Source organism: Anabrus simplex, chromosome X (genome assembly GCF_040414725.1).
Source record: "Anabrus simplex isolate iqAnaSimp1 chromosome X, ASM4041472v1, whole genome shotgun sequence".
Classification (NCBI taxonomy): domain Eukaryota; kingdom Metazoa; phylum Arthropoda; class Insecta; order Orthoptera; family Tettigoniidae; genus Anabrus; species Anabrus simplex.
Window position 1 is genome coordinate 60,090,301 of NC_090279.1, and position 14,806 is coordinate 60,105,106.

The 14,806-nt window shown below is 38.5% G+C and overlaps 1 long non-coding RNA gene across 1 annotated transcript; it reads right to left on the minus strand.

Annotated features, from left to right (window-relative positions):
- Positions 1-7,293: 7,293 nt before the first annotated feature.
- Positions 7,294-13,882, minus strand: LOC137503177 (uncharacterized). Its single transcript, XR_011019088.1, has 3 exons — positions 13,809-13,882; positions 9,285-9,415; positions 7,294-7,389 (listed from the first exon to the last, which is right to left on the minus strand). It is a non-coding gene; the product is annotated as an uncharacterized lncRNA (long non-coding RNA).
- Between the last annotated feature and the right edge of the window lie 924 nt (positions 13,883-14,806).

Sequence of the window (14,806 nt, forward strand, 5' to 3'; positions counted from 1 at the left end):
GGAGAGGAGATGGGCAGAGCATTGAGCTTATGCGCTGTTGGCTGTAGGCTGAACATTTACAGCGATAATGGCACAAACTTCTTCAGAGTAGCTAAAGAAATCAAGACCTTTCAGTAAAACAACCTCCAGAAAACCAACTCTTCACACAACTGCAGGCATGGGACTAAGTTTCCTCCTTTTTATAACACACGGTCCTCTATGTAACACTTTGACTAGAGTAATCAGGATCATGATATTAATCCCTTAGGCATGAGATCACGGCTGATGATGCACATGCAATGGGCGAAACATGTCCCCTTAAATTAGTATGACAAGATGAAATTCTTAATTTTAAGAACCCAATGTGTATTGAATACGAGGATTTCAATAAACTTTTGTAACCTCGTTGAATTAATGTACATTTAAATATGGACCAGTCATGAGATTTGTAACATATAATTATCTGAGATTGTTGTAAACAACCCACGGAGTGAAATTAAAGTTCACTGTTTGTATCGGAGTTGAACCCTTTACACAAATATTATATTAATGTTGTGCAGGAAACTAACAACTCATATAAAGACTATTAATCCAATCATAGATCAAGAGGCCATCTTCTTGTCAGTGGATGACTGCACAATACTCCAATACTAGCGGACTGGAAACATTAGAAATTCTGTATCACCTCACAAATATAATTATGATGGCAGAACACCTTGGACCACTTCATCCTGGCACTCAACACTCTGAGATACAAGTTTAGGATCTCTTCAGAAAGGGGAACAGAAAGAAGCCACACTCATACACATCTCAGGTGTTACATCGTGTTATACTAATTTATGTTTCGCCCATTGCATATGCATCATCAGCCGTGATCTCACGCCTGGGGGAATAAAAATCAGGATCCTGATTACTCTATGCAAAGTGTTACATAGAGGAATAATTAATGAGAAATACACAAATGGTGCCTTTAACCCTGACATGTTGTTGTTTGAGTCATCAGTCCATAGACTGGTTTGGTGCAGCTCTCCATGCCACCCTATCCTGTGCTAACCTTTTCATTTCTACGTAACTATTGCATCCTACATCTGCTCTAATCTGTTTGTCATATTCATACCTTGGTCTACCCCTACCGTTCTTACCACCTACACTTCCTTCAAAAACCAACTGAACAAGTCCTGGGTGTCTTAAGATGTGTCCTATCATTCTATCTCTTCTTCTCGTCAAATTTAGCCAAATCGATCTCCTCTCACCAGTTCGATTCAGTATCTCTTCATTCGTGATTCGAACTATCCATCTCACCTTCAGCATTCTTCTGTAACACCACATTTCAAAAGCTTCTATTCTATTTCTTTCTGAGCTAGTTATCGTCCACGTTTCACTTCCATACAAGGCCACGCTCCACACGAAAGTCTTCAAAAACATCTTTCTAATTCCGATATCAATGTTTGAAGTGAGCAAATTTCTTTTCTTAAGAAAGTTCTTCCTTGCTTGTGCTAGCCTGCATTTTATGTCCTCCTTACTTCTGCCATCGTTAGTTATTTTACTACCCAAGTAACAATATTCATCTACTTCCTTTAAGACTTCGTTTCCTAATCTAATATTTCCGACATCACCTGCCTTCGTTCGACTGCACTCCATTACTTTTGTTTTGGACTTATTTATTTTCATCATGTACTCCTTACCCAAGACTTCATCCATACCATTCAGCAACTTATCGAGATCTTCTGCAGTCTCAGATAAAATAACAATATCATCGGCAAATCTCAAGGTTTTGATTTCCTCTCCTTGGACTGTGATTCCCTTTCCAAATTTATCTTTGATTTCCTTTACTGCCTGTTCTATGTAAACATTGGAAAGGAGAGGGGACAAACTGCAGCCTTGCCTCACTCCTTTCTGGATTGCTGCTTCTTTTTCAAAGCCCTCGATTCTTATCACTGCAGACTGACTTTTATACAGGTTGTAGATAATTCTTCGTTCTCGGTATCTGATCCCTATCATATTCAGAATCATAAATAGCTTGTTCCAATCAACATTATCGAATGCCTTTTCTAGATCTACGAATGCCATGTACGTGGGCTTGTCCTTCTTGATTTGATCCTCTAAGATCAGACGTTAAGTCAGGATTGCTTCACGTGTTCCTACATTTCTTCTGAAGCCAAATTGATCTTCTCCCAACTCAGCTTCAACTTGTTTTTCCATTCTTCTGTAAATAATATGTGTTAAAATTTTGCAGGCATGAGATACTAAACTAATGGTGCGGTAGTTTTCACACCTGTCAGCACCGGCTTTCTTGGGAATAGGTATAACAACATTCTGCCGAAAATCGGATGGGACTTCTCCTGTCTCATACATCCTGCACACTAAATGAAATAACCTTACCATGCTGGTTTCTCCTAAGGCAGTCAGTAATTCAGAGGGAATGTCATCAATTCCAGGTGCCTTGTTCCTATTTAGATCACTCACAGCTCTGTCAAACTCTGACCTCAAAATTGGGTCTCCCATTTCATCAACATCAACAGCCTCTTCATGTTCCAGAACCAAATTATGTACATCGTTACCTTGATACAACTGTTGGATATGCTCCTGCCATCTTTCTGCTTTGTCTTCTTTTCCTAGAAGTGGCTTTCCATCTGAGCTCTTAATATTCATGCACCTAGATTTCCTTTCTCCAAAGGTTTCCTTGATTTTCCTGTATGCAGCATCTACCTTTCCCAGGACCATACATCCTTCGACATCCTTGCACTTCTCCTTCAGCCATTCTTCCTTAGCTACCTTGCACTTTCTATCCACTTCATTCTTTAATCGCCTGTATTCTTTTCTGCCCTCTTCATTTCTAGCATTCTTATATTTTCATCGTTCATCAATCAGGTCAAGTATCTCCTGAGTTATCCACTGATTCTTAGTTGATCTTTTCTTCCTTCCTAACATTTCTTCAGCAGCCCTACTGACTTCATTTTTCATGACTCTCCACTCTTCCTCTATTGTGTTTCCTTCAGCCTTTTCATTTAGTCCTTGTGCAACATGTTCCTTGAAACAATCCCTCACACTCTTTTCTTTCAACTTGTCTAGATCCCATCTTTTTGCATTCTTTCCTTTCTTCAATTTCTTCAACTTCAGATGGCATTTCATGACCAACAAGTTGTGGTCAGAGTCCACGTCTGCTCCTGGGAAAGTTTTGCAATCCGACACCTGGTTTCTGAATCTCTGCCTAATCATAATGAAGTCTATTTGATACCTTCCAGTGTCTCCAGGTCTCGTCCACGTATACAGCCGTCGTTTGTGGTGTCTGAACCAAGTATTGGCAAGGACTAAATTATGATCAGTGCAGAATTCAACCAGCCGACTTCCTCTTTCGTTCCTTTGTCCCAATCCAAATTCTCCTACTGTACTACCTTCTCTTCCTTGGCCTACCACTGAATTCCAGTCTCCCATCACAATTAGATTCTCGTCACCTTTTACATATTGTATTAAATCTTCTATCTCCTCATATATTCTTTCAATTTCTTCATCATCCGATGAACTACTAGGCATATAGACCTGCACTATTGTGGTTGGCATTGGTTTGGTGTCTATCGTGATGACAATAATTCTTTCACTATGCTGGTCGTAGTAGCTTATCCGCTGTCCTATTTTCTTATTCATTATTAAACCAACTCCTGCATTTTCCCCGTTTGATTTCGTGTTGATAATTCGGTAGTCGCCTGACCAAAAATCCTGTTCTTCCTGCCAACGTACTTCACTTTACCAACTACATCTAACTTTAGCCTATCCATCTCCTTTTTCAGATTCTCTAACCTACCACAACGATTCAAACTTCTAACATTCCGCGCTCCGACTCGCAGAATGTCAGTATCCATCTTCCTGATGATCGCCCCCTCTCGTGTAGTCCCCACCCGGAGATCCGAATGGGGGACTAGTTTACCTCCGGAATATTTTACCCGGGAGGAAGCCATCATCAGTACATCATTCATGCAGAGGGAGCTGCATGTCCTCGGGAGGTAGCTACGGCTGTAGTTTCCCGTTGCTTTCAGCCGTGTAGCAGTATCAACACAGCTAAGCCATGTTGAGTATTATTACAAGGCCGTTTCAGTCAATCATCTAGACTGCCGCCCTTGCAACTACCGAAAGGCTGCTACCCCCCTTTCGATGAACCATTCGTTAGTCTGGTCTCTCAACAGATACCCATCCAATATGGTTGCACCTGCGGCTCGGCTATCTGCTTCATTGGGACACGCAAGCCTCCCCACCGCGGCAAGGTCACATGGTTCGCACCCATTCCTTAAAACTAGAACAGACTATGCTGGCCCAAATCTAAAAAAAAAATTGTGTGAAATCGAACAAGACCAGACTGCTAGCTAATAAGGCTCTCTACTTAGACATGATACCCGATCTCACCACAACAACATTTCTCTCCGCACTTTATCAACTTAGTTCTCATAGAGGTCAACCCCTAAACATTTACAGCAATAATGGCACAAACTTCAACGGAGCAGCTACAGAAATCAAGGCCTTCCTGCAAAATAACCCTCAGAAAACCAACTCTTTGCACAACTGCAGACATGGGACTGATGTGGCATTTCATCCCTCCTGCAACACCACACTTTGGTGGAATCTAGAAAGTAGCTGTCATGAGTCTGATTTAACGCCCCAGACAAGTGATGGATTCTTATCGCTTCACCAACAAAGAATGTACCATTCTTGAAACATATACATCCTCTCACCAAAGCTAAATGATGAACCTTTTGACACTTCTTACCTAACTACAACCAATTTCCTTATAGGAGAGCCAATTACTACACTCTCTGGTCATGATTATACTTCCTCTCTCATCACAACCTTGCCCACATGGCTATATTTTCAGCAGCTAACCCAGAACTCCTGGATGAGATGGTGAAATGAATATCTTAATAAATGGGCAATGAAATACCCCATAGCAACATAGTCATTGTAAAAGAAGATGACACGCATACTATGAAGTGGACGATGACAGTGATCAAATGTGCAACCTGGTAATGATGAATTATTCACGTAACGAATGTTCAGGTGAGTAATGGTGAACTTACAAGGTCTATTCACAAACACTATCCCTTACGAAGTATGAAACAGAAAGGCAAGATAACTCTTCAATGGCTTATTTATTCATTGCATGTTTAAGTAATATTGTTCCGAGATTATCTGTGGAACGCAGAGAGGTGAAAGAAGGTGTCAGCATTAATGGGTCTATCTTCGATATCAAAGATAAACTTTAAAACAAAGGTTATATTTCTTTTCAGATCTCAAATTTAACAAAATTCTTCACTAGGTCAAGGAACAAAATATCAGGTACAAAATAGCAAACAAGAATAGAAATCCAAGGTTGGAATTTACAAGTTTTGAGCTTCCAGCTCCAATTTACAGGTTTACAACGTCACTAATGTTGCGTTTGGTTAGATAATGAGAGATATCTCCCAAGACACAGTTCCAGAGCACCTTGCTCCAAACGTTACACATACGGCCTTCCAAAGGCCCGACTGAAAATTGCACCAATATCAGACAAGAGTTTACATGCTCTTTAAATTCAACCAAGGATGCTGTGCTCCCAATTCATTACAGCCTACTCAAGGAAACATTACACAAAACTATACAATTTCTGGCATCTCTAGGCACAACCTACAATTCCTTTACACAGCGGTATCTAGTATCCATACTTCTGGACCTTCATGGAAGAGAACAACAGGTTATATTACTGGTCCAAACTCAAAATGTATGCAGTCGTAAACTTGCACTCCTTGAAAACCAACTTTTGAAACCCTACTTGGGCTTGTGGCCCGATGATGCAGAGACTAATTCTACACAACTGAGGTGACTCGAAAGAGAAGTTAATGAGTGATTTACAGAAGAAAAAGGTTACAAAATCGTAGTCACCTCAAGATAAACTGAAGGGGAATTCGAGTGGGTAACATACTCTCTATCCCCAATTTACAGTTTAAGTCTGTATGAAATGTTACATTAGCAGAATGAAAGCTTACATTTTTGAAAACAGATGATTACATAGTTAAATATTAGAAGCTTCCTCTCCTGTGAGTTTAAGGAGATAGCTACAGATATAGAAAACTGGTGGCCATTACCTGGGCTGACATTCTGGCTGCCAAAGAATTAGGCCTCCTGTCTTAACACACACTCAGAAATTTGACGAGAATAAGACAAGGTAACTAGAAAAATTCGCGGCTATTATACCCGAGGGGAGGGTTCGAGAAGGCTCTGGACAAAATCTGACCACACCCTATCATTTTATTTGATACTCAAAAAGTTACAAGAAGCTTATGATTGGCTGAAAAATAAATACAGAAAATTTGTGATTGGCCAGACTTCAATGCTGGTGAGATGAGAAGGAAGTGTTGCAAAACATTGAAGTATCAAAATAAATGAAAGTAAATTTAGTTGAGGAAACTTATAAACCAAAAACTTCTTTAAATCAGTAATTATTCCACCTTGCACCAGAATACATGACCGTAGGTTTTTGTGGGGACATCTATGGAGAAAAATTCAAACTTTTTGATGTACACCAAAACAAAACAAACAAATCCAGTCAGTTTAGGAGACGTTAAAATAACATACTCAGTTATTCAGTAGTGACATCTTCTGATCAATGTCCCAACTTTATGCATTAGCAGTTTCAAGTTTTGTTCGACAGATAGTGTTCCCTAAGGCGCTTCTTTTCAATGCGCGGGTTGAGGTGCACCTCCCAGTACAAATATTATAAGTCACAATGGACTAGTACCACCACAGACCACATTAGGGAGAAAAGGAATATTTTTCACTTGCCAAGAGATGGCTACAATGTGTGTAGTATACAAGCGAACAATCACAGTAAACAAGCATATCACCTGCAACTTGTATCAATAAATTACTGTATTATTTAGAAAACAATAATTAATATAATCAATAACATAACAAAGGTGTTTCATTTGGAAACAACTAGTAAAATATCCTGTAACAGTAACAAAAGAATGTATCTTTCAGCTATTTTTGTTCAAAACTAATTAACGAATTGAAAAGTATTAGTAGGAAATATACCGAGTCCCAAATGACATAGAGTAGAGGTCTTTGGAATAATCCTAACTGCTGCACAATTCATAACGCAAGATAGTGGAAAAACTTGAAAGAAAAGTGAAAACTAGGTATGTAAACAGTCATCTCATAAAAAAGTATATTATCAGGAAGACTATCAATCATGTGCACTAAAAAGATGGATCAAACCCCGGTATCTGTTGAGCCATTTTCTACCCATTTCCATTATCAGATGATGGCTTATCAAATTATGTACATTACCTCAAGAGAGTTTTCCTGCGATGACTCTGGCTCGGTTAACTCTGATTTAACTTCTTCTTTCAGAGCTATCACTTCTGATACATGTTCAAAATTTTCCTGTGGAAAATAAGATATATTAGGTATGCTCATAACACACATTTACAAATACAGTCACTAACAAATGAGCATGTTAATTCATTAATTTCCAATGTTACAGTTACTTTCAGAATTACACTAATGTTTAAGGAAGATTTCTACCAGCAGAGGATTGTTATAACCAAAGGCTGTACTGAGAATGGTGTTACTATTCTTGCTCCCTCCTTATGTCAGAGAAAGGATGAGACTGAGAACAAAATATAAAATGCCAAACGTTTTCTAGCCATACCAGAAGATATAATACCAGAGATGGAATGGGGGCTATCTCACACAGAATTTTGGAAGGAAGCAGACATAGGCATAAACACTAAATTGTATGAACTGTTTTCATATGTTCAATCATATCAATCAAATCATAAAAGTTGCCTGAACCAATTAGAAGCGTTACATTTCTAAATGATTTTTTGTTCTCGGCATAGAGTTTGTTTATAGACAGATCAAAATTACTTGAAATAATGGAATCACATTCTCTACTATGGTTTTGCTGAGATCACAGGGGCTACATAAAACGTTAATACAGTTCTGTTTCAAACAGCATATTTCAATGCTTCCAAGTGTAAAATAAAAAACATATACATGAAAGCAGACTTATCACAGTCATGTAACAGTGAAAGATGTGATGTAGCCCAAGGTCAAAGCAGCTAGAAATGAAATATTTTACTACTATAAGCATGTTATGTAGTGTTCTGTGAGGAGCTGAGGGGATGAGGACACCGTCAGTGGAGAATCAGCAGTGTTGGAGTGTATATCTGCAGTTTCAGAAGATCTTTTATGATCTACTACGAGACATTTAAATTTCACTCTTGGATTCATAAAACCTTGTCACCATTAAAGGGGGGAGGGACTCATTCAGCTTATATTCTAATGTAAGTTAAGTAACTAATAAAAGTGAATTAAAGTATCAAGTTCTAGAACATACCAACTTCTTACATTCAATACAGAAGAGAACAGTAGCTGAAACGGATGCACAAAAAGGACAAGGAATTAATGTGTAAGAGGAAAGAAAAAATTCTGTTTAATGTGCCTTAAGTCCTTAAAGTGTCCGAGCCCACTAAGAAGGGGCACAGAAAAGAAATTATTCTCAGAATTCATACATTCTAGAGCCCTTAGACATGGTTCTCTACTGTATATATCATAGAATCTGACCTGTATTTGAGGAATAAAATGAGCTAATCACTATTCTGTCTTTCTAGAATAATTCAACATCTGAGCAAATTACTCATTTTGGGAGAACGTACATTCAGATTTTGAGCTATTTCATCCCTCGTATGTCATAGGCAAATCTGCTCATTCCTTAAAACACATAATATCTTCCAGCACATTGTGGATGTGAGGGTAAACCAGAATAAACACACCGGTGTTAACATTTCGTTTAGCAGACTGGTGTATCCAGTCTCAAAAACAGTAATGAAAATTTGTGTTTTAACTTCTACACTAATTATGGTAGGAGTAATAATTTTCAACATGTGGTGCTAATGATGGTGCAGTAGTAGGGGGATATAAGTTTTTTAAAAGGTAAGATCAGCCAACCATCATCTATTCTAATCAAAGGGGAAAAATAAGGAAGGTGCAACACCTAAACCAAAGTAATTACAATACTGACAGCAAAAAGTACAGACTAATCCAAGCATAACCTTAAGTTCCTAAGAGTTGGCAGCTTTGTGTAGCGTGTAGTGGTGTATTCCCAGACAAATAAACAAAACAGAGTTGTACTACGCATAGATGCTCATTCAGCAATTGGTGACTGCTGGTGTTAATACTGAGGAAGCACATAGAAAATTATGCCCCTGCCAAACTTATTCAGCTATTAAGGGTTAATTCCTGACCTCTATAAAGTTATCTGGAATGAGACTTACAAGTGATGCAGTTGTTTTTCCTTCAAGCCAGGCTGGTTCCTCTTTGATCTTTGCTTCTAGGTCCATTTTGCACTGCAAACTGAAGTAGTTAGAAGGTACTGGGAAGGTTGATTACTTCCAATGACCTTACACTGAAACATAAGCCAGAAAAATATATTACCTATGTCATTGATACTTATGGGTTTTGTTAACAGACTAAGCAACAAGCTTGTAATTTTACATGACCATCAATATTATGATAATACCAAAAAACCCAAAATTTTACACAACTGTTGATATTGTGATCATACCTATAGGACCTCAAGTTTTCTTTTTTTTTTTTTTTGCTAGGGGCTTTACGTCGCACCGACACTGATAGGTCTTATGGCGACGATGGGATAGGAAAGCCCTAGGAGTTGGAAGGAAGCGGCCGTGGCCTTAATTAAGGTACAGCCCCAGCATTTGCCTGGTGTGAAAATGGGAAACCACAGAAAACCATCTTCAGGGCTGCCGATAGTGGGATTCGAACCTACTATCTCCCGGATGCAAGCTCACAGCCGCGCGCCTCTACGCGCATGGCCAACTCGCCCGGTATCAAGTTTTCTATGACTAATAATTCGATCAAAGCGAAGGACCTACAGTTTTGCATGATTTCTAAAACAGTGATCACTTCCATAATATAATTTAACTTATCTGTCGATATCAAGATCATAGTCATAGGACCCCTAGTATTACATGACACCTTATCCCATATTATTAGCTATACAGTTTTATATGGAACTGAAACCACAAGATGACTTTTCTTGAAACTTCAGTGACTGTACAGTTTGCATATCACTCTGATCACCCGGTTCCATATACCGGAATCTTCCTACCACTTTTATCCTTTGCAATCAGCTTCAAAACTAACTGAACAAGTTCACAGTTCTTTGAGATATGTTCTATCAAAATTTTCCTTCCCAGGATCAAATTCTCTCAAATCATTCTTCTCTCATTAAGCTTATTCGCTATCTCTTTATTTAAGACATTTTATATCAATCTGATCTTCAAGAACTTTTGATAACACGGCATTTCAAAAGCTTCAACTCTGTTTCTCTTGGCACCAGTTATTATCTGTGTTTCACTTCCATACGGTGTCATACTCCTTACTCAGTGTAAATAATTTTAAAAGTTTTCAATCTGTTGAACCCAAAGAACATGATGGAGAACAGATGGGAATTTAAGCTGGATTCAGTGATGATATTTATAGATATTGAGAAGGCATATGTCAGTGTACCATGGCAAGTGGTCTCAGATGCATTGATAAAAAAGAAGGCAGGGAGAGGTGAAGAACCAATTATAAAAGCCATGAACGAATAGTGAGTAAGTAGTATGAATACTATGAAAGGACAAACAAACTGGTTCAAAGTAGAAACAGGACTTCAAAAAGGATGTGTTTTATCCCCTCCAATCTTCATTACAATCGTGGATGAAATCCATAAGAGTATACTACAAAAATGGGAACCAAGGAGGCAAAGGCCTCACTCTTTGCAGATAAGACAGTAATATGTGGAGAAGATGAAATGGAAGCAGAAGAACAAGATCATGCAAGGAATCAGGAGATGGAGGAACATGGAATGAAAATACGTGTGGAAAAGGGTACGATAATAGTGGTGACAAGAGGTAATAGAGAAGGAAGTGGGAATATTGAAGTAATTGGAAGACCATTAGAAGTTGTGGAAAGCTTCAAGTATTCGGGGAGAATAATTGAAGAAGATGGGTAAATAAAATAAGAAATTGGATAGAGATTTGAACAAGCCAGTGAGTTTTAACAATGTGTGAGATGTATATTCTGTAACTGGGATGTCCAACGGAATGCAAGAAAATTTTGCAACCAATGTATTACACACCAATTTTGACATATGAACCAGGCACATGGACAACAAAAAAGCATGGTGAACACAGAATGCAAGAGGCCAAGATGAAATTCCTTAGAGAAATAATAGGGAGGGCATAAAGGGATAAAGTCAGAAACATAGAAATGAGGGAGTGAATTTGATTCCCTGAACTGAAAGGCAAGATAGAGACACATAAGCTGAAATGGTATGGACAAATGATGAGAATGGAAGAGGATAGAGTTCCACAGTAAGTATTTACAGAGAAAGTCATAGGAGAAAGACATCGGGGAATGCCCAGAAAGGGGTGAATGGCTACAGTAAGGAGAGTACAGAGAATAGTTGAGTAAAGGTAGAAAAAAAAATTTGAGGAAGGAAAGGAGTGGTGGAGAGAGTAAAACTGAGGAGGTTCTTGATTCACATTTCTACCCAGAAGACTGGAAATGGAAAACAAAGAAAATTATCTTGAAATAAAGACAAAAATGTATACAATACTGCTATCAGCTCATTTCATTGAACAATGCCACCGACCTTTACTTATGTGCCTTTTCTATATTTTTCTATGCATGTCTTGTCTAATGACACAACCGAGTGATGTTTACCAGAGTGCCCCTTGCAGGGAGTTCCATGTCATATGAGTGGTTTAAATGTTTAGCAGTTTTTATTGTTCCCCAGGTGGCAGAAAAAATTATCTATGTTGACTACCTCGAGTAGTGCCTATAGCAGTGTTCGCTAGTCACTTTGTTATATTTTACTGTAAATGTAAACATACTGCGCTAACAATGAATACAGTACTAAAATTTCTCCTACAGGTAATACAAGCTTTGTTCCTGTAGCTAATTGAGTTGATTCTTATGCTTTGCCAGGGAACAGATTTCTATGTAAACACATATCTATTCACAAAACTATGATCAATTGTATTTTGTATATTTCACCGGAGGGGACAATACTGAAGAGTGCCATGTTTACTTGTTCTGGCCATCACAGGTTATTCTAATAATATGTTACTGAATTTACTTTCAAGCAACTACCTTTTACAGTTTCCACAGCCAGAATTTATTCCTGAAGATTGTTCTTCCATTCCTGCTAGCGGTCTCATGTTGCACTAACAACTCCAAGGGAAAGGGATAAGATTAGGTATACAGCAGCGTTAATTAAGGTTAATTAATGATAAAATGGGGAAACCACGGAAACGTATTTCACGACTGCCGATCCTAGGACTCGACCCCATGCAAACTCACCGTCACTCACCCCTGAAAATCCTTTGCACACCAATAAATCAGAGAGGAAGCCAACTGTTACCTAAATCATCACGAATAAATACCGGATACAGCTGCTGTGGGGTAACGATGTGATACAGAAGAATCTCCATAACAACACTGATATAACAAGATACAGATAACCTAAATGGAAACATTTCAAGATTTTGAACCCTACCACCATATGTTGTGACATACAAAGTAAAGAACAACTCAACATTCATAGCATCACAATAAAATTGCACACAAAGGTAAATAACAGAGCAAAATAATAATTAAAATTACACCCTACATATCGCAATTTCTTTCTGAAATTACCATCTGCATTTCTTCATCTGCGTTGCTCTCCAGAAAAAATTCCTCATTCCACAAAATTTAGATGTACGATATATTGCCACTACCAGAGTGCGAAATCTGAAAGAAGTGGTGTGGGGGGAGAAGGAACATAGGGCTTAACTACTAATTTTTTCAGGCAGTACCTGGTGGGGAGGGGGGTTACAATTCCCCTGTATTTAAATTACCCTCCCCACCCAGAAAAATGTAAATTTGATATCTTTTTGTTTGAATTTTGCTGTTATAACGGGAATGATAAACATTAGAACGTTATTCCAATCAGCTGAGAAGTTTAAGAGAGACTGTCGCTATCTTAGGAAAGGCCAGACGAGGTGCGAGTTTCCATGGTTTATTGCTTTTTTAATGGAACTTTCCTCTACCAGGGCTATGTGTTGACTGAACAAGTTTGTCAGTTTGTACCCTGCTCAAGTGAATATTGGCCTATTGATACCTATAGGAAACACACCCAATCCAAGAAGTACAGGAGTGGTGTAAACTCGAGCTACTTATAGCAATGACAAGGGAGGATGGACTTACCAGCGTGAAACATCAACAATAGGCTGCAGGTGCGGAGTTGTCACTGCTGCGTTGTATAATTGCTCAAGGTCTGGCAGTCATTTGAATTATTTCTGATGTTTTCATGAATATATGCCCAGTGAAAATCATTAATTTCAGTACTGGTAATAAATTATCAGTTCTACATTTGCCTGTTTATTTTATAATGAAAGGAACCCCCGGACAATTTTACTGGGGGGGTGAACCTCTAAGATAAAATCATCGGTGGGGGAAAAATCCTTCCCCCCCCCCCCCCCCCCACGGATTTCGCACCCTGGCTAATAGCCTACACACAACTTGCAGGCACTTGCAACGCAAAGGCTGGGAGTTTTCTAAAAAGCAAGCTAGTTATATGCGTATTCATTTTTCATGCTTAATTAGAAATAAAATTAAAGAAAATTGATAACATTAAATATTTAAAATATGTAGAATGCTGAAACTGAGAAAGATTAGTATTAACTTCTAATTTTCCCAATTGAAATCTATACATTTAGCAAAATTGAATTACTGAATTTGAACATTACCGACAGTATATGTTAGAGGTTGTGGACACAGTGTAAAATGATAGAAATCACAATTCCTCAATGAAGAAAATCCGTAACTCACTTAATAAGCTGTAGAATTGGCTAATACGTGCCTTATATAACGACATACCAGCCACTTCGAAACAAAACCAGGTATTTGAATGTTGTTTAATCACTTAAAACAAACTCTTGAAGAACAAATTTGATTTGTAACAGTCAGTAAAACAGGCTGAATTTAGGAAAGGATGTATTACTAGTGATAACTGCACAGTATGCGACACTTCTTCTATTGAAATGTGAATGGGCTTGTTATATCACCCAGTTCCAATAATTGTAATAAATCACACTGTAACAAGCATATACACTAGAATACACAACTGTGGGGAGAGTTGTAGTTTAACATTCCCTAATGTCTACAACTGTAGGATGGGACACTTACTGGAAAGAGCACTGGCAACACTGGGTGCAATGTTACGCTATGTCTGGCTCGAAGAGGATCTATAAGAGAGGAGTCTCCACGGGTGAAAAAAACAACAACTCGAAAGCAAGTCCATAAGTCTTAACGTACCGTGGACAGCCATGGAAGGAGGGGTCAACTGTTTGAACTTTACGATCCAATTCTTCGTACACTAACGGAAATAAAACCTTACGGTTTTTATACATATATATATGCATTATCATTATAGTCCGCTATGCCTTTCAGCGTTCAATCTGCAAGCCTCTGTGAGTTTACCAAAACGGCCCGTCGCGACAATCCTCTATTTGCAACTAGTGCCGTGGCCTCATTTAGTTCTATACCTCTTATCTTTAAATCATTAGAAACTCAGTCAACCCACTGTCATCTTGGTCTCCTTCTACTGCTCTTACCCTCCATAATATAGACTATTATTCTCCTAGGTAACCTATCCTCCTCCATTCGTCGCATACGGTATGTACCCACCACCGAAGATGGTTTACGCGTACAGCTTCATCCATCGAGTTCATTCTTAACTTAGACT